The sequence below is a fragment of the Plecotus auritus genome, assembly GCF_963455305.1.
Source record: "Plecotus auritus genome assembly, chromosome: 6".
Taxonomy (NCBI): Eukaryota; Metazoa; Chordata; class Mammalia; order Chiroptera; family Vespertilionidae; genus Plecotus; species Plecotus auritus.
Window position 1 is genome coordinate 51,576,435 of NC_137773.1, and position 24,771 is coordinate 51,601,205.

The 24,771-nt window shown below is 45.9% G+C and overlaps 1 protein-coding gene and 1 pseudogene across 4 annotated transcripts in view; both read right to left on the reverse strand.

The window, feature by feature from the left end:
* Positions 1-13,728, reverse strand: part of ELF2 (E74 like ETS transcription factor 2) — a 102,119-nt gene extending 88,391 nt beyond the window's left edge. For 2 of the 3 annotated variants that reach the window (XM_080671556.1, XM_080671552.1), the window contains exon 1: positions 13,418-13,728. The gene's annotated coding sequence lies outside the window, so the exon portion shown is untranslated. The remainder of the gene's footprint in view (positions 1-13,417) is intronic. The other variant, XM_080671553.1, reaches the window with a different exon arrangement.
* A 4,056-nt stretch (positions 13,729-17,784) lies between these two features.
* Positions 17,785-19,889, reverse strand: LOC308251644 (small ubiquitin-related modifier 2-like; annotated as a pseudogene). Its single transcript has 2 exons — positions 19,860-19,889; positions 17,785-18,050 (listed from the first exon to the last, which is right to left on the reverse strand). The product of its transcript is annotated as a small ubiquitin-related modifier 2-like (transcript).
* Positions 19,890-24,771: the final 4,882 nt, after the last annotated feature.

The window sequence follows — 24,771 nt, forward strand, 5'->3', positions numbered from 1 at the left end:
CAAATAGGTTGAAAGTGAAAGGATAGAAAAAGATATGCAATGCAAACAGTAAGCATTAAGAGAGCTACACTGGCTACACTTATACCAGACAAAATATTACAATAGACAAATAGGGATCTTTCATAATGATGAAAAGGTCAATTTATCAGTAAGATTAAAGTAATTATACATGTATACCATACCAATTACCAGTACCCCAAAAGCATGAAGCAAAAATAGATACCTCAATATTTTAATATCTCACTCTCAGTAATTGATAGAACAGCTAGACAGAAAATCAGTACAGACATAGGCGGCCTGAAAACTATCAACCAACTTGATCTAACACCTACAGAACATTCAGACCAACAACAACAAAATATATATTCTTTTTTGCACATATGGGACACTCCTCAAAATAGATTACATACTAAGACATAAAAATGTCTCAATAAATTAAAAATGAGAAAAATTATACAGAATATGTTTTCCTACTACAGGGGAATTAAAAATCAACAACAATGAAATCTGGGGAATCCCTAAATAACTGGAAATTAAACAGTACATTTCTAAATAACCCATGGGTCAAAGAAAAAATCACAAAGGAATATATTTAGAACTAAATGAAAATGTTAAAAAGCAGAATATATAAAAACTAGAGGTCTGGTGCATGAAATTCATGCATGGGTGGGGGGGTGTCCCTCAGCCCAGCCTGCACCCTCTCCAATCTGGGACCCCTCGAGGGATGTCCGACTGCCCGTTTAGGCCCGATCCTGGTGGCAATCGGACATCCCTCTCACATTCCAGAACTGCTGGCTCCCAACTGCTAGCCTGCCTGCCTTCCTCATTGCCCCTAACGGCTTCTGCCTGCCAGGCTGATCACCTGCTAACCACTCCCCTGCCAGCCTGATTGATGCCTAACTGCTCCCCTGCCAGCTTGATTGCCCCTAACTGCCCTCCCCTGCAGGCCTGGTCACCCCTAACTGCCCTCCCCTGCAGGCCTGAGTCCCCCCCCCAACTGCCCTTCCCTGCAGGCCCGATCGCCCCCAACTGCCCTCCCTTGCAGGCCTGGTCCCTCCCAACTGCCCTCCCCTGCTGGCCTGATCACCCACAACTGCCCTCCCCTGCTGGCCTGATTGCCCACAACTGCCCTCCCCTGCTGGCCATCTTGTGTCCACATGGGGGCAGCCATCTTGTGTGTTGGAGTGACGGTCAATTTACATATTACTCTTTTATTATATAAGATCGAGGCCTGGTGCTCGGGTGGGGGCCAGCTGGTTTGCCCTGAAGGGTGTCCTGGATCAGGGTGGGGGTTCCCTTGGGGCGTAGGGTGGCCTGGGCGAGGGGCCTGTGGTGGTCTGCAGGCTGGTCACGCCACCCGGCGACCCAAGTGGAGGCCCTGGTATCTGGGATTTATCTTCTATAATTGAAACTTTGTAGCCTGAGCCGGCTCAGGGTGTGCAGGAAGCTTGTAGTGGAGGCCTGAGCTGGCCAGGGTGTGCAGGAAGCTTGGCTTCCTCCATTGCCGGGAAAAGCCAAGCCTCCTGCTCACTCCGTGGCCGCAGCCATATTGTTTGGGTTAATTTGCATACTCGCTCCTGATTGGCTGGTGGGTGTGGCTTGTGTGTGTAGCAGAGGTACAGTCAACTTGCAAATTACTCTTTTATTAGATAGGATGTATGAGGTGCAGCTAACACAGTGTTTGGAGGAAAATTTATAGATTTAAATGCCTAGGTAAGAAAAGACAATTTCAAATCAATAACCTTCAGAGAAACCAGATGGCGGCATAGGTAAACACCTAAAATGCTGCCTCGCACAACAATTTGAAAACTACAGCTACAAGACAGAACGGACATCATCCAGAACCACAGGAAAGCTGGCTGAGTGGAAATTCTACAACTAGAAGGAAAGAGAGGGGCACACAAAGACTCAGAGGAGCTGCAAAAGGCTGAGGTACGGAGACACAAGCGTGGAGAGGACGGGCGGCTGAGTGCCTGGCTAGCTTTTTCTAGTAGGAGAGAGATGGAAGTTCCCGACTGCACTGAATCCCAGTTCCGACTGCACTGAACCCCAGTTCCGGGAGAGACCCTGGGGTCCCAGATTCATACGGGTGGAGTCTGGACTGTCAGGAAAAGAGAGGAGCGCAAGGAAACTCAGGGGATCCACGAAAGGCAGAGGTCTGGGGGCACGCGCGCGAGTGCACGCAGATAGGACTGACTGCTGAGTGTGCCGCTGGCTTTCTCTAGTGGGAGGAAGATGGAAGATCCCCACTGTGCTGAACTCCAGTTCCGGGCAAGAATCTGGGAATCCAGATTGATTGGGGGAGAAACTGGACTGTGTGGCAGCGGGCAAAACTCAAGGGTGGCTTTCTCTCAGAGGTGCTTGCAGCAATTACCGAGGGACACTGAGACCCAGGGGCCTCATAGGGCAGGGCTGACGGAAAGCCAAGGCTGTCAGCTCCGCCCTGAGACTCCGCCCCATCCAAGCTGAGCACAGAGGCTTTTGCAATATTGCAAGTCTTGTCTCATAAGGCTGTCTCCAGCACAGAAGTTCTCCCAGCGTAGACACAGCTGATCCTCACAGCCAATTGGCCTGGAGGTCAATTCCTCCCAGTGATACCAACAACAATCAAGACTTAACTACAACAAGGCTGTACACACAGTCCACAAAGGGGTGCACCAAGAGTGTCCACCTCAGGTAACTGGGGAGGCTGAGCCACTGGGCCCTATAGGACACCTAGCACACAAAGCTACTCTACCAACTCAGGGAAGCAGCCAAAATGCGGAGACAAAGAAACAGATCACAAATGAAAGAAATGGAGGAAAGCAAATGACTGGATATAGAGTTCAAAACCACGGTTATAAGGTTATTCAAGAATTTCCTAGAAAAGGCCGATAAATTTAGTGATACCCTCGAGGATATGAAAAAGGACCAACTAGAAATTAAGCATACACTGACTGAAATAAAAAATATTATACAGAGACCTAACAGCAGACTAGAGGAATACAAGAATCAAGTCAAAGATTTGAAATACAAAGAAGCAAAAAACACTCAACTGGAAAAGCAAAAAAAAAAAAAAAAAAAGAATCCAAAAATATGAAGATAGTGTAAGGAGCCTCTGGGACAACTTCAAGCGTACCAACATCAGAATTATGGGGGTGCCAGAAGAAGAGAGAGAGCAAGATACTGAAAACCTATTGGAAGAAATAATGAACCCCAAACAAAAGGAATCCAAAGAGGACCACACAAAGACACATCATAATTAAAATGCCAAGAGCAAAAGACAAAGAGAGAATATTAAAAGCAGCAAGAGAAAAACAGTTAGTTACCTACAAGGGAGTACCCATACGATTGTCAGCTGATTTCTCAACAGAAACTATGCAGGCCAGACAGGAGTGGCAAGAAATATTCAAAGCGATCAATAGCAAGAACCTACAACCAAGATTACTCTACCCAGCAAAGCTATCATTCAGAATTGAAGGTCAGATAAAGAGCTTCACAGATAAGAAAAAGCTAAAGGAGTTCATCACCACCAAACCAGTATTATATGAAATGCTGAAAGGTATTCTTTAAGAAGAGGAAGAAGAAGAAAAAGGTAAAGATAAAAATTATGAACAACAAATACATATCTATCAACAAGTGAATCTAAAAATCAAGTGAATAAAAAAATCTGATGAACAGAATAAACTGGTGAATATAATAGAATCTGATGAACAGAATAAACTGGTGAATATAATAGAATCAGGGGCATAGAAAGGGAGTGGACTGACAATTCTCGGGGGGAAAGGGGTGTGGGGGGTGCGGGAAGAAACTGGACAAAAATCGTACACCTATGGATGAGGACAGTGGGGGGGAGGTAAGGGCAGAGGGTGGGTTGGGAACAGGGTGGAGGGGAGCTATGGGGAGAAAAAAGAGGAACAATTGTAATAATCTGAACAATAAGATTTATTAAATTTTAAAAAAATCAATAACCTAAGCATCTACCTTAAGAAACTAAAAAAATGCAAACTAAACCCAAAGCAAGCAGAAGGAATCCTAATATATAAAAACCCTGGGTCCGTCACATCCGCAATGACCGGGAGGCTCAACCATCCGGAAGTCAGTCCTGCAGTCAGTGCTGGGTCACCACAGTGACCCAGCACTGACTGCTATGGCTGCAAGCATGGTGACCCAGCACTGACAGCTGAGGGGGCTGCGAATCAGGACCAGAGAGAGGCCTGAAAAGAGAAGCATGGTCTAATCTGTAGACTCTGTGGCAGCTGTTGATCAGCACTTGCCTCTCTCTTTAGCTCTGGGCCTGGTCAGCAGGCGCACCTTCATTTCTCTCTGGGCCTCCACCAGGGCTGCTGATCAGCCCCACCTTTTTGATCACACCCAGTTGATAGGCCCAGAAACTGACCAATCAGAACCAAATCTGGGTCAACTGTGAGGAGCCAATGGCTGCCTAGGAGGCAGAGCTTTTGACGGTGACTGGCATAGAAACCGACCAATCAGAACCAAATCTGGGTCAACTCTGAAGGACCAATGGCTGCCTAGGAGGCGGAGCTTTTTACACTGACTGCATAGAAACCGACCAATCAGAACCAAATTGGCCAGCAGAGGAGGGCAGTCAGGGGTGAGATCAGACCAGCAGGGGAGGGCAGTCAGGGGTGAGATCAGACCAGCAGGGGAGGGCAGTCAGGGGTGAGATCAGACCAGCAGGGGAGGGCAGTCAGGGGTGAGATCAGACCAGCAGGGGAGGGCAGTTTAGGGGTGATCAGGCAGGCAGAGGCAGTTAGGGGTGATCAGGCCGGCAGGGAAGAGCAGTTGGGGCGAGATCAGGCTGGCAGATGAGAACAGTAGGGGGCGAGATCAGGCAGTCATGTGAGGGCCAATGGGGGCGAGATCAGGCAAGCAGGGGAGGGCAGTTGGGGGCAACCAGGCCGGCAGGGGAGGGCAGTTGAGGGCGAGATCAGGCCAGAAGGGGAGGGCAGTTGGGGGCAACCAGGCAGGCAGGGGAGGACAGTTGGGGGGGACCAGGCCTGCAGGGGAAGGCAGTTGGGGGCCATCAGGCCGGCAGGGAAGGGCAGTTGGGGGGGACCAGGCTTGCAGGGAGGGCAGTTGGAGGCAACCAGGCCAGCAGGGGAGGGCAATTGGGGGCAACCAGGCCAGCAGGGAAGGGCAGTTGGGGGCCATCATTTTTACACTGCATAGAAACCAACCAATCAGAATACAGAAACCAGCAGGGGCCAGCAGGGGAGGGCAGTTGGGGGCAAGATCAGGCCGGCAGGGGAGGGCAGTTGGGAGCAACCAGGCCAGCAGGGGAGGGCAGTTGGGGGCGATCAGGCCGGCAGGGGAGCAGTTAGGTGTTAATCAGGCCGGCAGGGGAGCGGTTAGGGCAGTGGTCGGCAAACTCATTAGTCAACAGAGCCAAATATCAACAGTACCACAATTGAAATTTCTTTTGAGAGCCAAATTTTTTAAACCTAAACTTCTTCTAACGCCACTTCTTCAGAATAGACTCGCCCAGGCCGTGGTATTTTGTGGAAGAGCCACATTCAAGGGGCCAAAGAGCCGCATGTGGCTTGCAAGCCGCAGTTTGCCGACCACGGGGTTAGGGGTGATTAGGCTGGCAGGCAAAAGTGGTTAGGGGCAATCAGGAAGGCAGGCAGGCGAGCGGTTAGGAGCCAGCAGTCCTGGATTGTGAGAGGGATCGGGCCTAAACTGGCAGTCAGACATGCCCCAAGGGGTCCCAGATTGGAGAGGGTGCAGGCTGGGCTGAGGGACACCCCTCTCCCCCAGTGCACGAATTTCATGCACCGGGCCTCTAGTGATATTATAAAGATTAAATGGAAATCATTGAAATAGAAAACAGAAAAACAACTGGAAAAAATCAATTAAACCAAAACTTGTTTCTTTGAAAAGAGTAACAAAATTGACAAACCTTTAGTTAAAATGACCAAGTAAAAATGAGACTAGAAACATGCTATCAATTTTACAAATGAAAGAAAGACATCACTACCTATACTGGCAATATTAAAAACATATATAGGAACATATTATGAACTATATGTCAAATTCATAGGAACACAATTACTGAAACTAACTAAAAATAAGCAAAAAATATGAATAGATCTATAACAAGTAAATAAATTAGTATTTTAAATTTTTCACAATGAGGAAAAAAAACAAAAAACAGGCCCAGATGCTTTCACTGGTGAGTTCTATCAAATATATTCAAAGGACATAATACCAATCCTTCAGGAACTTTTACAGAGAAAGTAGAGGGAACACTTCTCAATTCATTCGGTGAGGTTAGTATTACTGTTCCGAATCCAAAGACATCACAAGAAAAGAAAACTTCAGACCAGTAGCTCTCATAAATAGAGCCACAAAAATGTTTAACTAAACATTAGCAAACTAAATCAAGCAACATACAAGATTATACACCACAGCCAAGTGAGATTTATCTCGGGAATATAAGGCTGGTTTATTATCTCAAAATCAATTAATATAATACACCATATTAATGTAATAAAAGACAGAAACCACATAATCATCTCAGATACTAGTGTGACCAACCATACTGGTTTGTCTAGAACTGAGGGTTTTCCCAAGACACAGAACTTTCAGTGCTTAAAACAGGCAAGTCTTGGGCAATCTGTGACAGTCACACTAACAGATGCAGATAAAGCATCTGACAGTCCAATGCCCATGCATGATAAAAACTCTGAACCAGGATTAAAAAGGAACCCGCTGCTAAACATAGAGATATGCTATAAAACACTATGCCTATACTTAATAATACTATATTGTACACTTAAAAAGAGGGTAGATCTCATGTTGTGTTCTTATCCCAATAAAATAAATTTTAGGTACAAAATTTGTACACTCAAAACTACAAAACATCACTGTGAAAAATTAAAGATCAATAAGTGAAAAGAGCCCTAGCTGGCTTGGCTCAGTGGATAGAGCCTGCGGACTGAAGGGTCCCAGCTTCAATTCCCTCAAGGGCACATGCCCAGGTTGCGGGCTCAATCCCCAGTAGGGGGCGTGCAAGAGGCAGCTGATCAATGATTCTCTCCCATCATTGATGTTTCTATCTCTCTCTCCCTTCCTATCTGAAATAAATAAAAATCTATCTTAAAGAATATATAAATAATAAATGAAAAGAAATTTCCATGTCCATGTAATAGAAAACCCAATGTTGTAAGGTGACAATTCTCCCCAAACTGCATTCCCCATCAAAATTCTAAGATTTTTTTTTATACATTGACAAGCCAATCCCTTTTATACTGGACCCAGAAGAGCCACAGGTTTTAAAAACAAGAACAAAATTGGAAGGCTAACACTACCTGGTCTCATCAGTTACTATAAAGCACATTAAACAAGACAGAACAGTACTGGCATAAGAACAAACATATAGATAATGGAAAATAATTGAGAGTGCAGAAATAAATCTTTACATTTACAATCAATGGAGAAATGACAGTCTTTTCAACAAATGGTGCTGAGACAACCCATACGCAACTGAATTTAGACCCATTTATTTCACATCATACATAAAAATGAACTCAAGCCTGGCTGGTGTGGCTCAGCGGTTAAGCGTAGACCCAGGAACCAAGAGGTCACCAGTTTGATTCCCCGTCAGGGCACATGCCCGGGTTGCGGGCTCAGTCCCCAGTGGGGGCCATGGAGGAGGCAGCCAATCGATGACTTCCTCTCTCATCAGTGTTTCTATCTCTCTATTCCTCTCCCTTCCTCTCTCTCTCTAAAAATCAAAAAAATATATTTTTTTTTAAATGAACTTAAAATAGATCATACATCTAAATATCAGAGCAGCCCTGGCCAGTTTGGCTCAGTGGATAGAGTGTCGACCTATGAACCGAAGGGTCCCAGGTTCGATTCTGGTCAAGGGCACATGCCTGGGTCGCAGGCTTGATCCCCACTAGGAGGCGTGCAGGAGACTGCCGATCCACGATTCTCTCTCATCGATGATGTTTCTATCTCTCTCCCTCCCTCTCCTTTCCTCTTTGAAATCAATAAAAATATATTTAAAAATAAGTATCAGAGCAAAAACTATAAAACATCTAGAAGAAAACAACAGAAAATCCTCGAGACCTTGAATTAGGCAGAGAGTTCTTATAACAACAAAAAAATTAATCTATAAAGTAAAAACTGGAAATGAAACTCCATAAAAATTTAAACTTTTGACAAAAGAAATTAAAACTTTTGTGCTTCAAAAGATTCCAATAAAAAAGTTGAAAAGACAAGCCACTCACTGAGATAAAATAATTGCAAATCATGTATCCAATAAAGGACTTGCAACCAGAACATACAAAGATTGTTATAACTCAATAATAAAAAGACAAATGAAAACCACACAAAAGTTTTGAGTATCTATTTCACCAAATAGGATATATAAATGGCTAATCATCATATGAAAAAAATGCTCAATACCTTGAGCCTTTAGGAAAATGCAAGTTAAAACCACCACAATGAGTTAACCATTTCATGCTCACTAGAATGGCTATAATAAAAATGGCAATAACAAATGTTGTCAAGAATGTGAAGCTGGAACTCTCAAACACTGCTGTTAGGAATGTAAAATGTACAGCCACTTTAAAAAAGCAGGTTGGCATCTTTTTTTAAAAGTTAAACAGATGAACCAGCATTTCTATTCCTAGGTATCTACCCAAGAGAATGAAACCATATGTCCACATAAAGACTTGTACTCAAACGTTCAAGCAGCATTATTTACAACAGTCAAAAACTGGAAACAGCCCAGCTGCGTGGCTCAGTGGTTAAGCACTGAGCATATGAACCAGGAGGTCATAGTTCCAATTCCCGGTCAGGGCACATGTCCAGATTTCGGGCTCCATCCCCAGTAGGGGGCATGCAGGACACAGACAATCCATGTGTCTCTCCCGTTGATGTTTCTATCTCTCTCTCCCTCTCCCTTCCTCTCTGAAATCAATAAAAATATATTTAAAAAAACAACACGAAACACTGGAACCAGCCCTGGCCGGTGTGGCTCAGTTAGCTGGGCCTTGTCCCATGCACTGAGGCAGCAGTCGCCAACCTTTTGGACCTCACGGACCACCAGTGGTCCACAGACCACCGGTTGGCGACCAATGCACTGAGGGGTTGCTGGTTCAATTCCCTGTAGAGGCACATGCCCAGGCTCTGACTCAATTTCCTGTAGGGAGCATGCTGTTTCTCTCACTCTCACTCTCCCTTTCTCTCTCTCTAAAAGTCAATTTAAAAATCTTTAAAAAGGTCCTAGCTGGTTTGGCTCAGAAGATAGAGCATCAGCCTGAGGACTGAAAGGTCCCAGGGTTTGATTCCGGTTTGATTCCAGTCAAGGGCACATGCCCGGGTTCTGGGCTCGATCCCCAGTAGGGGGCATGCAGGAGGCAGCTGATCAATGATTCTCATCATGGATGTTTCTATCTCTCTCTCGCCCTTCCTCTCTGAAATCAATAAAAACATATTTTAAAAAAAATCTTTAAAAAGAAAATAAAAAAACCTGGAAACAATTCAAATGCCCATAAACTGGTCAACAGATAAACAAAATGTTGTATATTCATACAAAAGAATATTCAGCAATAAAAAAGAAAAAAATACAGATACATGCTACAATAAAGATAAATTCCAAAAACAGTATAAGTGAAAGAAGCCAGATGTAAAAGACTACATATGGTATGATTCCATTTATATAAAACTAGTGGCCGGGTGCACAGATTCGTGCACACTGAAAGGAAAATAATTAGAAGAAATCCTATATAATAAAAGGGTAATATGCAAATTAACCATCACTCCGTCACAAAGATGGTGGCACCCATAGCCACAAGATGGCAGCGCCCAGTCCTCTCAGCCCCACCCGAGTACCCCAGTCCTGGGGGGGGCAGGGCGGGCGGCCACTGAGAGTGGGCAGCATGAGCGACCACGGCGACGAGGCAAGCATTCCGCACCTGGCCGCGGATGGGCCCCAGGGCCGCGGTGAGCCTCTGGGAAGCGGGCGCAGAGTGGCCAGGCCCTGCAGAGAGCTACTGGAGCACAGATTCATGCGCAGGGCTACTAGTATTTTAATATTGCTATTTGTCCTTTCTCCTTCAGCTCCTGGGAGCTGGGCGGCGGCCCCCCCCCCCAGTCCCCCAACGCCACCCCCCCCCCCCCCGCCACCACTGCTGCTGAGCAATCAGGATGATGGGGCCCCACTCGCACCCTCCTTAGCCTGGCGCCGCCCACTCGGCTGCTCCACCATCCCACCACAGTCCCACTCTCATTTGGGCCCATGGGGGCCGGCAGCACCTCCACTGCTGCCGCTGCTAGCACCATGTTGCCGAAGCCCACCATGTTCCGCACCACCCCCTGGTGGTCAGCGCACGTTATGGCGAGCAGTCTAACTCCCAGTTGAGGGGACAATTTACATTATTAGTCTTTTATTACATAGAATTATAATATAGGATAGTCAGAAAAGGCAAATCTACAGAGACAAAGCACAAATCAGTGGCTCGGTGGGGGTGAAAATAAGGGTTAACTACAAACAATCTAGAGGGAAATTTTGGAGGCAATAGAAATGTTCTAAAATTGGCTTGTGGTGCCCAGTTGGTATGGCTCAGTGGTTGAATGTCGACCTATTAATCAGGAGGTCACGGTTCAATTCCTACTCAGGGCACATGCCTGGGTTTTGGGCTCAATCCCTGGTGCAGGAGGCAGCTAATCAATGATTCTCTCTCATCATTGATGTTTCTCTCTCCCTCTCTCTTCCTCTCTGAAATCAATAAAAATATATTTAAAATAAATAAAACTGGCTTGTGGTTTAACACTTCTATTTACTAAAAATCATTGAATTGTGCACTCAAAATAAATTAATTTTGGAATTAAATAACTCAAAAAGCTGATTTTTTAAAAGTGCACATACCCAACAGAAATGAAAACACGTTCAAACAGAAATTTGTACACAAATGTCCATAGCAGCATTATTCACAATAGCTAAAAAGTGGAAACTCAAAAGTTCACCAATTAATAAATAACATGTGGTATATCCATACAATGGAATATTACTCAGCAATAAATGACACATGCTACAACATGGATGCACTTTGAAAACATTGTGTTAAGTGAAAGAAACCAATCACTGAAGATCACATATTGCATGATTCCATTTATATAAAATGCCCAGAACAGGCAAGTACAAAGAAGTAGTAGATCAGTGGTGCCTAGGCCTGGGGATGTTGGGGGAAAATTGAAAGTGACTGCTAATGGGTATGTGGTTCTTTTCTGGGATGATGAAAACATTCTACAATTGATTATGGTGATAGTTGGCAAAACTTTATAAATATAATAAAAAACACTGAACTGCCCTGGCCAGGAGGCTCAGTTGATTGCAGCATTGTAGCATACACCAAAAGGTTGTGGGTTCAAGTCCCTGTCAGGGCACATACCTAGGTTTCCAATTCCTTCGCTGGTCTGGGCGTGAGGGAGAAGCAACTAATTGATGTTTCTCCTCTTTCTCTCTCTTCTGTCTCTTCTCTTGTTCACTCTCTTTCTCTTCATTCCCCTCTCTCTAAATCAATAAATCATATCCTTAGATAAGGATTTAAAAGAAAAAAAAACACTAAACTGTACATTTTAAATTGGTGAACTGAATGGTATGTGAATTATATCTCAATCAAGGTGTTACCAAAAAAACGCACACTTGTGCAATCTGTGAGCGGGTAAAGGCCATCAACACAGTTACCAATCTATTAACTTAGGACAGAAAAATCTCAAAGTTACAAATGCTTTCCAATGAAATTCTGACTTTTTTAGTATATATGTCTGAAATGAGAAGCAATAATTGATCAATTGGTTAAGTCACTAAATTTAAAAACAGGATGACATTAAATATTCAAATTTCAGGTGCCCAAGACATTTCTATTTTCTACTTCATGTGTTTGCTAGGTGATATCTCAATAACATTCATATTAATGCACTGTGTAAACTGTGTTGCACTGTATAAAACTTTAATTATTCCTAAATTCCTTTAAGTGTAACTTAACAACTTCCAGTTTTATATAGTCTTGAAGAAAGGAAGAAACTCTGAAACAAAAACATCCAATCTTATCTTAGTAAAGGGTACATACATTCTCCGGTGATTCTGGCACTCTTCTGTGATTATGGCTCCAGAAAAAGTGCTTAATTTACCTCTCCATAGAGGCTCACAGATAAAAAGGAAAGTAAATCTGATTACCAAACACACGAGTACTGTTCTCTCATCACCGGATTAAAATTTAAACCACACAGCTGAAGTACATGTTCATGATCACAAGAAAGGAGGAAAATTCTAATTTTACAATGAAGTGTCCCCTCATTCATTTAATGAAGTACTAAAAACTTGAAGGCTAGTCTGCAGCAAATCTAGAAAAAAAGAGCCGGGATACTAGCCCATGAGAAACCTCCGAAACTGAGCAATCTGGATTACTCTTGGTGTGTTGGAATATTTTCTCCGTCCTTTACTGACATGCAATAAAATTGCCCAACTGGAGCAAGAGAGGGGCTCGGCTGCCCCACCTGAAAAGCTGCTGGGGCAGCCCCAGCAGAACCCTCCCCGCGCTTCTCCCGCGCCCCCCCAAAACAGCCCGTAGCACGGTTCCCCAAGGGCCAGCTTCGCGAAGAGGATCCAGAAGGCGGTCACTGGGCGCGCAAGTATTACAGAGCCCGTTTTTGTTTTGTTTAAAAACAGATTCCTAACAGAGACAAGCCTCCCTACCCCCGGGGAGTAGGGGAAGTGGCAGCAGGGGGCCGGCGAGGAGCGCGAGAATAAAAGAATGACCGAGTACAACCTGCCGTGCAAGCTAGCGGCCAGGGAAGGATAGGTAAGAGGCGGCGGTCGGGCCCTGGCTCGGCTGGGGAGGGAACTGCTCTCCAGCACTCCACGCCACCGCGAGCGGCCCGAGCCTCCCAGGTCCCGCCCCGAGCTGGCCGCCCAGCCCAGGCGCCGGCCGCAGCCTCCCGCCCTACCGGACCCTCCCAGGACGCGCTTCCTCCGGAGCCGGACCCCCGCCCTGGCCTCCCAGCGGGAGAAGGCGGGTCAGTTCAGTCCGCTTCTCGGCAGAGGTGACTCGCGCGGAGATGTAAACACTGCGAGCCCAGCTGCGCGCGGCCCATCCCCCCCGCCGGGGTCCGTAACCTCTCCCTCAGCCCTGCCCCGCGCCCCGCACTCCCCGCGGGCTGCGCGCAGCGCGCCTTACCCTTTCTCCGAGTCCCGCTTCCCGACCGTTGCCCGAGGGCGCCAGCCCCCTTCCCCCGCTCCCCGCGGGTGTCACGGCCACAGCCTCTGGAAAACCCCGGAGCAAACAACACAGGCGCGGGGCGGGAGACGCGGAGGGAGGCGGCGGCACTCGGGACAGCGAGGCTTCGTCGCCGCGCCCTCCGCGCTCCCTCCCACAGCCTCGGCTGCTCGCGCTCTTACCTGCTCGCCGCGTCGCCCGGGAAGACCGCGGCGTCGCTTTCCCTCCCGGCAGGGCCGCGGACTCGCCGCCGCCGCCGCCGTTGGCCGGGCGTCCGGAGGGAGCCGGGCCTCCCCGGCAGCCCGAGCCGCTCCACTGGGAGAGGAGGAGACAAAACAGCGCGCGCCGCCCCGCGCAGCGCCCCCCGCCCGCAGCGCCCCACCGACCCCCAACCGCCGAGGCGACCACGGCGACACAGAGCCCGGCGCGGGGAGCAATGGTGGCCCCCGCCCTCGCCCCGTTCCCCTCCCTCCACCCCCCGCTCGGCTCCTCCCCCTCGGCCTCCTGCCGCCGCCACCAGGACACTTGAGTCCGCCTCCCCCACCCCGCCCGCTCCGAGCGCTCCTCCCCTCCCCAAGCGGCGAGCGGAGGGGGGGGGGGGGCGGCACCGCCAGTCACCGCAGCTCCTGTCAAAGCGGGGGCCGGCTATTTATACCCCGCGCGGCCCGCCGCCCGCGGCCCCCATCAGCCAGCCAAACCTGCCTCCGTGGCTCTCTCGGGTCTCTCCCGCCCCTGATCCCCCAACTTCTCCCTAACGCGCCTTCTCAGGTAATGACTCTCCCCACGTGTCCCGCGCCCTGCTCGGAGCTCCCCCATTCCCTTCCCGGACTAGCGCAGAGGCGGCGAGGCCGCTCGTGCACCTGCAGCGCCCGCCCGCTTCGCCCAGCCGGCCGGTCCGCACGCACACACGCTCTCCACTCTGAGCGCCCTCGCGGGCCCCGGCTGGCACCCCATCCCCGGCTCGACTCTCGCCCCTCTCCTCCAGGACGGCCCCGCACTCGGGCAGTCTGACAGTTACTGGGGGCCGGGGTTGGAAGACTAGCCCGCGCCCTCCCGACTCCACTTCTCAGCCCGGCTAAGTGAAGGGTGGGGGCGCGGGCGAGTAGCAGCGCACCGCCCTCTCCGCCCCGGCCCCGCCCCGGCCGCTGACGCCCGCGGCGCACCGCCCTGCCCGCCGCGCGCCCCTTGGCGCCGCCCGCTCCTCCTCCCTGTCCGGCTTCGTACACCCGCGAACCCCGCCCCGTTCCCAGAAATTACCACCCGCCCAACGGCCGGGCGGCGCGGCGGTTGGTGCCCGCGTTTGCTGACGGGCGGGCGGCGGGGGCTCAGCGCGCAGCTGCGGAGCCAGGCGGACAGCCCCTTGGCGCGGCTCCCGGAGCTGCAGGCGCCCGCACCGAGCCTTTGTCGCTCCTCGCTCAGTCAGCGACGGAGAAGTAACTCAAGTACGAGTATTGTTGGTGCGAGAATGCGGGAGTGTATTGGTGCGGGAGTATTTTGGCCCAAGCGCCTACACTTCGAAACTGAAAAGCCAACAGTAGCTGCACGCTTTTGGTTTCCCCACTTTCACACAAAGAGGAACCTCTGAGCAAGGCACTCTCAGGCGCCTTCAAGTGCACAAAGCCAATGACACGGTGCCCTGGGTTGTCCTGCGTTTGAAGCGCCTCATTAAAGGCCTTTCGCATGCACAGTTATGCATGCAAACGCCTCAATCTGTTCCCACCACCATCACATTTCTCAGCCGCAGCATCTTCTGATTCGGTATTTGTTTCTTTAACAAAGAGCTCTGACTGCCCCGTGCGCGTGGGGACTGATTCTATTCCCCGCGGGCTCTTGCAGCTGCACTCAGAAGGACCTGGCGCGGTATTCACCAGGTTCATTTCTGGACACCAGCTTCACTCTTTTTGCTGCTCCACAACCAGTCTTGAGCGAAGAAGAAACCCTGAGGAATGTAGGTGGTAGCTCTTCTTGAAAGTAACGTGGGAACCATGGAAATAACCCTAGAATGGGGCTCAAATGTCAGAGAACCACAGGAGACCCCACTGATTTAAGTCCCTGAAGAACATAAGAATTCAATGATCTTCTTTCTTTTTTTTAAAGCTAGTAATACCTCTATTTATTGGAGGGAGGAGTATGAGTCTTCCTTTCCTATTTTAAAAAGCAAAGCTGTGGGCTTTTTTCTTAATTAAGGGACTTTTACTTTTAAACAAAGGGGAAACCCAGATAGCAAAGAGGGTTAGTAAAAAAGATCCTCTTAACTCTAATGAAGTTTTATGGATTCCTGAGTCCTAAAACATGACAAGTCTTGGCACCCTTTTAAACTAAAGAATTTATAAAGCCTTATAACATTCAAACTGTTAATACACAGTAAACAGGATACCACAAGCACAGCATCCTTTCTAGGGAAGTATTTCTATTCCCCTACTTCCTGCGAAATAACCTATCACTTGTGGCAACCATTGTCCACTTTGATATTTAAAGGAATTAATAATACTACTGCATCTCCATGACAAAAACATGGCATATTAAGGAGCTTGCAAGGACAAAGCCTGATTCTTAGAGTTAGGAACAGATCTCACCTGCAAGGTCAAATCATTCCTGTTGTCAAAATAGACCCAGAGACACAGAAGCATGAACAGACTGTTGAACCTCAGAGGGAAAGCAGGGGAAGGATAGGTGGGGAGAGATCAACCAATGAACTTGTATGCATAACACAGACAATGGGTGGTGAAGGGGGAGGAGGGTGCTGGAAGAGGTTAATGGGGGAAAGGAAAAGGAGGGCCTATGTAATACTTTCAACAATAAAGATTTTTTTTTAAATCATTCCTGTTGTCAGCCACCATTAGAAATATTTCTCCCACTGCCAGTTGGAATAAGCTGAAAGGTCCCAGGTGGATAACCTTGCTAGATAACATTATTTCTTCCCAATTCTTCACTGTTCCAGGCATGTGTGCCCTTTGAAATGTGGCTTTATAGTTCCTCTCGTTAGAGATAGAATATTTCTCCACCCCATTGATGTGTGCTTAGGTCATTGCACTTGCTCTTGGCCAGAAGAATATGCACAGAAGTGACAGTGTGACAGTTCTGAGCCTGCCATTGTTTAATAGGTATTGCATGTTTCCACTTGCCTCTCTCCACACCTGCCTTTCACAATGTGAAGAACATGCCTGGGTAATCTGCTGGTCCAAGAAAAATGAGAGACATGGAGCAGGTTTAGAACCATCCTCCAGCTTGGAGCCAGTGACCTACAGCAAAGAATTGCTGTTTTAAGCAGTATGTTTTGAGGTGGTTTGCTATCCAGAATTAGTATTGCAGTCGTTGACTGATACAATAGGAGACAGAGGAATCTGCTCTCTTGGTATTGTCCTTGAAGATGCCAAGCTTGATATCTCCAAGGCAGCTCTTTGATAGCAGGTCTTAGAAAGACACATCTCTTATGGAAGCTGGCCATGTAAGAAACCCAGAAAGTTTGCAGCATAGCATTCTAGAGTGTCAGGTTCCGTAGGAAAGGGCTGATGTGGCCAGCAGTCCTAGAAACATGCTCATATAATAGGAGGAATCTACGTAGTAACTAGATTGCTATTACTTCTGTTTTTTGTTGTGTGTTTTTTTTTAATCAAGAAGTTTATTTAAACAGCAAGACACTTGACTTGAATGGAAAACTATCTAGGATTCATTTTTTTTAGAGTAATTTATCCCTACTTAAAGACAGATTGCCCTACATGTAACAGCTACGTACAAAAAAGTTATAAAATTGTCCTTGGTTTTACAATGATAAATGAAAAACATTAAAATTCTCCAATCAAACAAGGTATGCAAGAATTTTTATGTTGTTCTCTTTTTTGTTAACCAGTGAGAGCAAAATAACTTCCTGGAATCCTGCTATATAATAAAAGACTAATATCCAAATGGTCGTCACGCCCTCACACATAACAACTGATCAGCAGGAGGCTGCATGCGCATCAGGCGCATGCAGGTGGGCAGGGCTGCGTGCACGACCAGTCACCAGGAGATGCATGGAGCACCTCTCAGTTCTTCCCCCCCGACCCTGGCTCCCACAGGCAGCGGCTTGCTCCCACTTCCTGTGCAAGCAGCACAGCTCCCTCCCATGGGGCTGTGGCTCCTGCAGGCTCCCGAGCAAGCAGTGCAGCTCCCACCAGCTCCTGCTGGCTCCCGCAGAACCTGCGGGCAGCCTACTGCAGGCGATTTCGCGCGCTGGGCCACTAAGTATAAAGATAAGAGCTGAATGAGCATGCCACTGATGGAGAAAGGGGGCGTTTTCACAGAACCAGTATTTTTTCCCCATCCCATCTCCATTTGATGTAGATCGAAACATACCATTGGCCATTTAGTTTTAAAAAATGCAAATGCTTGTGCACATACATCAGTTACTTTATGTACAATAAAGGAATGGGGAAGGGGAAAATGAAAGAATAGAGAAAACTATACTGTAGTAGTCAGATGTGTTGAAACCAAATTATAGTTTTCTAATTGAGAATGTCTTCTTGGTCTGGAGGAACAGAGTTCTGAAGTAAAGTAGCAGGTTCCCTTTTTAGTAGACACCTCCTGTCTGCTGCTGGAACACATCAGTTGTATCTTCATCCTCCATTTCCAACTATGCAGGTGTGTCTGTTTCATTGATTGGCTGCCCATCAAGTCGGAATCTGATCTGCCTCATTGACAAACCCTGTCGTACACAATAGGCTTTCCTTAGTTTACTAAGTGGTGTATGCCTCTTAATCTTAAACTGCACCCCAGAACCATCCTGCCCCCCAAATTAATATAATCTTTGTTCTCAGTCTTGTCTCCTTCCTTGGGCTTTTAGTTGGCCATGGTGAGCACCAGAGTCTCCTCAGCTGCTGCTTCACAAAAGAGTTACCAGGTCCGCACCAAACGAGCACACAGCAGCCCCAGGAGCAGCCGAAGAAGGAGCTGGGTTTGTTTTGTTGTGTGTGTGTTGTTGTTGTTTTGTATATTGTACAATTTATTTTAATTATACAGTAGTTCATTAATATGCCGTTATCAATTTTCAAATAATACAAAATAGATTTTTTTTTATAAACCAAGTCTCCTTTCCTTCTCTACTCTCCTGTCTACTCCTCACCCTCCATACATACCCAGCTATTCCATACCTCTACTCTTTCACAGCTAACCTTAAATGATAGATGAGCACTTAAGCTTCCAGATTTTTTTCCTGTGCATTTATAGGGATTAAATATAAATGAGATTATATAATGTGAATTAGGCAGAATGCTTTTTTAAAGGTTTTTTATTTATTTTAGAGAGAGAGGAAGGAAGAGGGAGAGATAGAAACATCTGTGAAAGAAACAGTCCCTTTTGGGGATTGAGCCCACAACCCAGGCATGTGCCCTGACTGGGAACTGAACCAGTGACCTCTTGGTACATGGAATGATGCTCAAACAACTGAGCCACACCAGCTGGGCTAGGCAGAATACTTTTGTACTTCTTGATTGTTTATTTCCCCCTTTGATTTCTCTAATTATCTAAGACAAGCTTTTTAAAATTTCAGTCTGTCTTCAGTAAGATAGTCTAACCAAGGGAAGAGGTTTTCCTGCTTTTATATCATACTAGAGGCCCGGTGCATGAAAATTCATGCACTGAAGCGGGGGACGTCCCTCAGCCCGGCCTGCCCCCTCTCACAGTCTGGGAGCCCTCAGGGGTGGGAGGTGACCCGGCCATCAGGGGAAGGCAACGCCCTGTCACAACTCTGCTGCTGCCACTGCCGGCAGCACAAGCCTCGGCCTGCCCTGATTACCTGAGCCTCAGCAGCCCTGGGCGGCTGGGCAGCCACTATCCAAAGCTTGCCTGCGCCTCGGGCCAGTCCTGGGCGGCTGGGCAGCCACTATCCAAAGCTTGCCTGTGCCTCGGGCCAGCCCTGGGCGGCTGGGCAGCCACTATCCAAAGCTTGCCTGCGCCTCGGGCCAGTCCTGGGCGGCTGGGAGACTGAGGGGACTGGGAGACTCCAGAGGCAGGCACGCAGAGCGGCCAGGCGCCTGCCGCCCCCGCAGGGCTGAGGGGACTGGGCGCCGCCATCTTGTGGCTGTGGGTGCTGCCATCTTTGAGGGCGTGGCAGTCAATTAGCATATTCCCTCCTTATTGGCTGTGGGTGCTGCCATCTTTGAGGGTGGGGCAGTCAATTAGCATATTCCCTCCTTATTGGCTGTGGGTGCTGCCATCTTTGAGGGCGGGGCAGTCGATTAGCATATTCCCTCCTTATTGGCTGTGGGCGCCGCCATCTTTGCAACAGTGAGAGGGTCAATTAGCATATTCCCTCTTTATTAGATAGGATTTGTGTATGTTAAAATGGGAAGAAGACCCTTTAGGGCCCAGTGTAGGGATGGGAGTGATAATCAATGTGAGGAACAAGAAGACTAAATTCCCTGAGTGGTAGCCAGGGAATCATGTGCCCCTTCCAAACTGGAAATGCTCTTTCTTGAGCTAATCTTTGGAAGTTCTCAAAGTGAATAGTCTAAGAGAACAAGGGGAAGCTGTGCTACCCTTTCTGACCTAGCCTCTGGAGTCACAGCCATCACTGTGCCATATTCTATTGGTCATGCAATCAGTCCCAATTTAGTAAGTGGTGACACTGCACAAGGACATAAATACTAGTAGAAGATGAAGACCACTAGGACCCATGTTGGCAACTGACTGCCACAAGAGCATCCAAAGTAGTGAATTTTGAATAACTGACACAATCTATAATTTGTTAGATTCCCTCATTACAAGTGGGCAAATCCCCAGGTTACCAACAACTATGTAACTTTGCAAGAACAGCCAGAAAAATCTCTTCTTTTGCCTCTCCTTAAAGAATTTGTGGTTTCAGGCAACTGCCCAATTATATTCTGGTGTTAGCTGACCTTATTTGTAAGCCACTGTATCCATCCCACCCACTGCCCCTTTCTGGACTTCTATAAAGATTATTATTCATAACTCTCCCATACTCTGGTCAGTAAAGGAAGCTAATCCCCAAACTCACTTTTGATTTTAGGTATCAGATTGCCTTTTATGAATCAGAATATCTTAAACATTGTGTATTAAGCAAACCTGCCTTAAAGAATGATCAAAACCAAAATAATTTAGGGGGACATGTTAAGTTCCCAGAATCCAATGAAACAATTCTTAAGAATGACATTTGTGCCATCAAATGCAATCAGGTCAAATAAACAGAAAATACAATGTTTTGAATATACAAGAGAAATTGAATCCTCATGAGTTGCATGTGTCATTTTACGGTGTAATATTTCTAGCAAAATAAATGCTTAAAGTCATTTCATAATTTTAGTTCTTGATATATTTTGAAAGCAACCTTCTCTTTAAAATAGTACTTTAGTTGGAGGCATTTTATTCTGTCCACAAGTAAAGTACATTTTATTGCTTTATTAAAATATTTGAAGTGTTTAAGATGGATTACACTTTATTCTAATTAGAATTTATAATTTTTTCAATGTTAAAACTAATTTTTGTAAGCAGAATTTGCCTCCTTTATTATAAAGTTAAATGAAATGTACAAGAAGACATTTTATTAGTGATTTAAGACGGTATTAATCTTTAAAGTTTCTGAATAAAATTGATTTCTTAATAAAATTCAGGATAAATGCTATAGTAGTTCATTAAAACACAAAGATAAATATCTTTCATGGGGAAAGATCTGAAATAAATTTTCTTATTTGTGAGCTGCCTAGTTTTCAAGGTCATTTAGCTCTGTTTCTTCCATAAGTTAAAATGAGGTAATAGAATTTTAAAAATTTATTTCCTAGATCGCCTTAAAGATTAGAAAACAAACCAAAGACTTGTTTTCCCCATTATTTATTTGCTTTCTTCTCAGGAGGTTTTTCCTATTGGCAGGAGAGCAAATCAAAGTAGGTGGCATTGTTTCAATTAAAGTAAATAATAATTGCCATAAAAACAATAATACTGTCCACTACAAGTACACTACTAGATACTTTCCGTTCATTAATCTTATGAGTTCCATATAATTATCTCCATCTTCATATTGAAGTTCATGTTGATGGTAAAAGACAAGCAACTTTTTTAAAGTTACACAGTAGACAGTGGAGATTAAGATTGAATCCTTCTTCAGAGCCTGTGCTCTTAACCACTTTCTAAATACAGCCTTGTTTTAACTGTTCTTGTCCAAACATCAGGGATGAAAAGTATTGCTTTCTGCAACAACCTAGTCCCCCAGATTCTTAGGTCACTGCTGCCACTTTGCAACCCTGATCACCTCTGTTTGGTGTCCCCGTTCTGCCTAGCATAGCAGGCACCACCCAAATCGTTGATGTTTCTGGCCATGTTCCCTATCTTCCTCTTTCCAGACCCTCTCTTCTTCCCTGGTTATCAACATATTCCCTCTACCCCAGCCTATGGCTCCTGCATTCTGTTCTTCTTGTCTGCCACACCATATCTGAGTATACTTTCTATATCTGCTGATGACAGACTGCTAAGCAAAAAGAGAAAAATTTAAGGCCAGGATAAGAAAGTCAATCAATATGGAGGATAAAAAAGTCACAGGAAGACCATAATTAAAATGTTAATTCCAGGCAGAAAAGGATGAGCTGCGAGTATTAAAATACTGTGAATCTACATGAAAGACTGTTAACTTCCCTAATGTAAAGAATAGAGGGAAATAAAAAAAGTTCCATGGTTAAAATTAATATTCAAGAGTCCATGAATACTAGTAGGTATAGTAATATAGTACAGGTATACCTGTATTTATGTTACATGTAGTCAGAGGCCTAAGTATCAACAACATGCTTTTGAAATTTAGCATCATCTTAAACAGTGTTGACTGAATGTGTACTTGCTTTTTACCTTTTCTCTTAACCCTCATAATAACCTGTGGACAAAACGGGGCCACTTGCTAACCTGACTAGCTCAGGAAGACCCGCGTGGCGAGCGGCCTTGCAAACTCAGAGGCCTAAAGTAACCACAAAGGATGGCCTGAAATGAAAACTTTTTAACTAAAAGTTTATGGTGGGTACGCATGTCCTAGGCTGGTATCTTCCCTGACAAAGGACAGTCTTTACCTAAACTGAGCCTGTGTACTGTCTTTTTGCATCAATGATAACATATCATTGGTATGTCAAAGTAATTTTTCTTTTTCTGGACTCCTCAAAGCACAGGTACCACTCTGTGGAGACCACAAACCCCCTCATTCTCATTGAGATCATTCTTGACTTTTAACTACCCTATGCCCACCTATATAAAAGAAGTATGTGTTTATCATCTTACTTTTTATCCAATCTCAGAGGTTTCCCTGCTTTGCTTCCTAATCTATCACCAATGGATTTCATGTAACCCACTTACATCTCCTCTTCTGATGGTAATGTATAAAATAAGGTGCAAAACTGCCATTCTCCGCAACATTATCTCAACCTGTTGAGATTTTGCTTCCTGGCAATTGTCGACAGTTAGGGCTCAAATAAACTGACAAAAATTCTGCACAGGTTTGAATGTTTCCTACATTGAAAAACCCAGTCAGGAAGGTATTATTATCATTGCTAGCTCCAGACTGTGCCCTTCATAGGCTGCTCAGCTTCCTCCTGCTCCTTCTCACGGTGTCCTCCAGGGTTGATGTTTTCAGTCTTTAATATTTTTAATTTGCCATTAGCCCAAAGAGCCCGTCAGTCATTAAGATAATACTTGTGTAGTTAGGCCTCCCTGCCCTATACTCTCCTTAGGAATAGGTCAATATCTTTGACATGAGATTTAAGGTACGTGAAGGAGCCCAGTCACAACTCAACAAGCCTGAAAGAGGCTTATAGTCTGCTAGTAGAGAATTTCAGAGCACACTTACAAAGTCTGTATTTTCATTTGATTACATGGGTAAAGAAAGAAATTAATATGTTAACAATGATTAATTCTTAACATATTGATTGTGACTGAGTCCAGAGGAGGTCCTTTTCTGATCAGTACAAACTAGAGAAGTAAGCTTCCACAGATGGAAGAGGCAAGGTTGGAGTCCCCAACCTCCAGCTTTTAGTCCCTTAGCACTGTCGGGAATATTTATATTTACTCTAACCTAATTGTCCTACAGTTGGAGACACTGAGGCCTAAAAAATTAAGAGACTTGCTTGTGTTAATACAACTAAACAGCTGGAATTTGAATCCAAATTTTTCTTATTTTTATAAGCTCCCTTTTTGAGGTCACTGAGATAAGAGCTGTAGAAGAAGAAGGTCTTTGGAAATGTTGATGCCCTTGAGCCTAGTGGACGGAGCTCAGCAACAGCAAACTCCCTTTAATCGAATAGATAGCTAGCCCCCCGCCACCCCGCCCTGCTCCGCCCCACAGGTATAGAATCACAGAAACAGGTTTGGTTCTAGTGAGCAGGGCAGAGTAGGGAAATCAGGGAGCTTAGCTAAATCATAGGAAAGAGCTAAAATTGGTTAGCCAAACTGTGGACTCAAATGGAGACTTGACAATTTTGTCTATAGCTAACCATACCCATATGTTCAAAATTATTTTGGTTTTCAGTTTTTCCTTTGAATGTCGTGTATATTTTTATAAGGTGATTTATATTTATTATAAGCCAATTTTGGCATTTTTCCAACACATATGTTGGAAAACTTAATTATTTTTATGTTATTCAATTGACGTTTTCAGTCTTTAATATTTTTAATTTGCTATTAGCCCAAAGAGCCCTTCAATCATTAAGGTAATACTTGTACAGTTAGGCAGGAAATAGTTACTAGAGCAAAGGCACTATATCCTGCCTCTCAAGCCCTAAAGTACTAACTTCCAAATGACAGCATACTGAGACCAGCAAGGGACAGATTTGTATTAAAGATGCACTTCTGGTGACCAGACCGACTGGGTAGCAATGATTCTTTTTGAGTGCAAATGGCAATTGTAGGTTTTTCTGTAAATGGTCTAGATACCTTTGTTGTGGAGCGAGCGCGAATGAATGACCACTGGAGCCCAGACCAAATTAAAATTTAGGAAACCTTTATTAGCCAGCCAGCTGGCCGGCTAGCGACTACTCTGCCTTTCTCCACGCAGGGAGTCCAGAGAGCAGCCCCGACCCTTTGTGCAAGACCACTTTTAAGCACATTAACCACATCCTGTTTTTGCAGAGCAAGTAACCCAAGACAAAACAGTTTTTCCCAAGCATCGTCAGGATCATGCCATTGACGACCATGTTATTCACAGGGTCATCCTGTTCTTCAGAAAGCTGACAGTGTTCTATGAAAGAAGGCCTACGTGCTGGGAAGGGGCCATGAGACTGTATCTCAAGGCCTGGCCTGGTGTCAGCACTGACAACTCTATCTGGGGCATAGTCCACAGCCTCTCTGGAATGGTAGTAGTAAGCATGCTCAAAAATTCCCACTCTCTAACACCTTCAAAGTAGATTAGTAACTAATTCATTTAGTGTATATGACTGGCTTTGTGAAACCCTCTTCCCACAAAAATATCTTAGCTGGGCCCTAACAGGTTTGGCTCAGTGGATAGAGCGTCGGCCTATGGATTCAGGAGTCCTGGGTTCGGTTCCAGTCAAGGGTGTGCAGGCACAGCCCCAGT